The following is a 3,246-nucleotide window of genomic DNA, read 5'->3' as shown; positions in this document are numbered from 1 at the left end:
GTGTCGCTGCTCCCCTGGATATGGTCCCACATTCAGCTCATGTGCTTCTCCCTTGATGGTCCTAGTGTTCTCTGTTCCTGGAATATAGGATCAACTACTCCCTCCTTTGTTACAAAACTTCTACCTTTACAATTGTGATAGTCGCGATTAGTCATGATAACAGTTATTCACTACTGAATCTTACCAATCTTACCCCCATCTCCTTTCACTAGAACTGTCTAGACAAAATAAAAACTATTCACCTTGGGGGATACTACATTGCTGCACAGTCTGAAACTCAAGTCCCTCTGAAAACTTGTAAACCAGCCACTTCATGCATGCCTTCATAGCCTCCCACCCATTTTAGGTAGTCAATGTCTAAGTTGCCTGTCTCTATCAACCCTGTGTACAGAGGGGATAGGTTTTATCCTTGATGTGAAGATTCCTTCCCTCTCAGTTGGTATTTTGAGCTACTACGTCCATAAGTATAGGTCAAGTTCATCAAATTGTAGCGATTACACTTATTTATCAAATCTCTTTATCTTCCACTAATTGACTTCTGATCATCAAGCCATCAAAGATAGGTCAAATGGGAACTAACTGCAAGTTTTGGCATTCTTATGCATTTCCCCTCACTTCATATCAGCTGGACGCTTCACTCTCAACTATATACCTCTGTGGCTAGGTCCTTGTCCATGGGCTTAGGAGTCCCCAGGTCTCACCACATTTCGGACCAAACAGCCTTCCTCTTGCCTCTCTCATCTCCCGGTATACGGAGTCTATGGATCATGGTCAAATTCAACTCATATTTTCACTGCTGCCTTTTCAAACCCTGCTTCCACTCACCAGTAGACCAACCTGGTCATCAGCAAGCTTACATGCCTGCTCATGTGTTCCCTTTGAGTTTCAGTCTTGGAGGGGGGTTTGTCCTGAAGGGACTTGATTGCTTGACTTGATGGCTCCCTGGCGAACAACTTGCTTATTCTTGTAGGAGCCAATTAGACTGCCATTTTTGTATTTTTTTATTTTTCCTGCTGCATACCTATAAATTTTATTGGAAATGTCTACCAAACATTTGTGGAAGAAATAATATCAATTCTATTCCAGCTTTTCCTGAAGACAGAAGAAAAGGGAACCATTCTTAACTCATTCTATGAAACCAGCATTACCTTAATACCAAAACCAGACAAAGAGCATTACTAAAAGCATCAGAGTCTTATATTCCTCATAAACCTAAATACAAAATTCCTAAACAAATTATTAAAAAACTTAATCCAGCAATATATAAGAAGGATAATATATAATACCCAAGAGGAGCTCATCCTATGAATGCAAGGTTCATTAAACATTTGGAAATCAATCAATGCATTTCACCATATTAACCTAAATTAAAAAAAAAAAAAAAACCAGTACTGTTATCTCAAAAGATGCAAAAAAAAGAAAAGAAAAACAGCATTCAGCAACATTTAACATACATTTATGATTAAAAAAAAAAATCTTCATCAGATTAGGAATAGAAGGTTGTTGTTAGGTGCCATAGAGTTGGTACCGATTCATAGTGACCATAGGCCTAGGATCTGACAGAACCAAACACTGTCAGATCCTAGGCCAACCTCACAACTGTCACTATGTTTGAGCCCACTGATGCTGCCACTGTGCCAATCTATCTACATAGTTGAAGGTCTTCCTCTTTATCTCCAAACCTCCACTTTAACAAACATGATATCCTTCCCCAGCAGCGGGTCCCTCCTGACAATATGTACGAAGTATGAGAGACAAAGACGGCCATCCTGAACTTTGACAGAACTCTGACAGTACTCTTCCAACACAGATCTATTTGTTCTTTTGGCAGTCCATGGTACTTTCAATATTCTCCTCCAATACCATAACTGAAATGCATCAATTATTCTACAGTCTTCTGTATTTACTATCCAACTTTTGTATGCATATGAATGTTACTGGAAATACCATGTCTTGCGTCAAGGACACCTTAGTCCTCAAACTGAATCCTCAAACTGACATCCTTGCTCTTCAACACTTTTAAGAGGTCTTGTACAGCAGATTTGCCAAATGCAATACGTCGTTTGATTTCTTGACTACTGCTTCCATGAGTGTTGATGGTTGATTCACCAAAATGAAGTCCTTGTTTTTCCATTGATATGGATGTTACTTATTGGTCCAGTGGTGAGTATTTTTTTTTTTTTTTTTTACAGTAAGGTACAACACATACCGAAGGCTGTGGTCTTTGCTGTTTATCAAGAAGTATTTTAAGTTTTCTTCCCATTCACCAAGCAAGATTGTATCACCTATATATTGCCTTCTTCCAATCCTGATACCATGGTTTTTGTCATATAATCCACTTTCTCGGATTATTTGTTCAGCATACAGATTGAATAAGTATGGTGAAAGAATACAACCCTAGAGCATACCTTTCCTAATTTTAAACCATTTGGTGTTCTCTTGTTCTGTCCAAACAACTGCCTCTTAGTCTACATATAGGTTCCTCATGAGTACAATTAAGTTTCCAGAATACTCTTGCTTCGCAATGTTGTCCATAGGTTGTCATGACCTACACAATTGAAAGCCTTGCAGAGTCATTAAAGCACAAGTAAACATCTTTCTTGTATTCTCTGCTTTCAGCTAAAAAACATATGACATTAAGAATGATATCCGCCCCAAAAAAAGCTAAAGAGGATATAGAGAAACTCTGTTAACTGATGGTATCTGATGGTATGTGGAGGGGATTATAATCAATGTAATGAAACAAGGTATATGAATGTTTGAATGTGAAACCGATGATGTGCCCTGAAAACTTTCACTCAATCCACAATAAAAACCTTAAAAAAAAAAAAAGAATGATATCCGTCCTTCCACGTCCTCTTCTGAAACCAGCCTGAACCTCTGGAAGTTCTCTGTCACCGTATGGTTGCAGTTTTTTCTGTATGATCTTTAGTAAAACTTAACTTGCATGGTTTATCAACGATATTATCTGATGATTTCTGCATTCTGTTGGGTCACCTATCTTTGGAATGGGCACAAATACAGATCTCTTCTAGTCAGTTGGCCAGGTAGTTGTCTTCCAAATTTCTTGGCATAGATGAGTGGAGTGCCTCCAGTGCTGCAGCAATGTTTTGAATGATTTCAATTTGTATTCCATCAATTCTCAGGTGCCTTGTTCTTTGCCTTTGACTTCACTGAACCATGGACTTCTTCCTTCAGGATCATTAACTCTTGATCATATGCTGCCTCTTGGAATGGTTGAACATC

The sequence above is a fragment of the Chrysochloris asiatica genome, unplaced genomic scaffold (genome assembly GCF_000296735.1).
Source record: "Chrysochloris asiatica unplaced genomic scaffold, ChrAsi1.0 scaffold00088, whole genome shotgun sequence".
In the NCBI taxonomy this organism is placed as follows: domain Eukaryota; kingdom Metazoa; phylum Chordata; class Mammalia; order Afrosoricida; family Chrysochloridae; genus Chrysochloris; species Chrysochloris asiatica.
Note: the sequence above shows the minus strand (reverse complement) of the source record.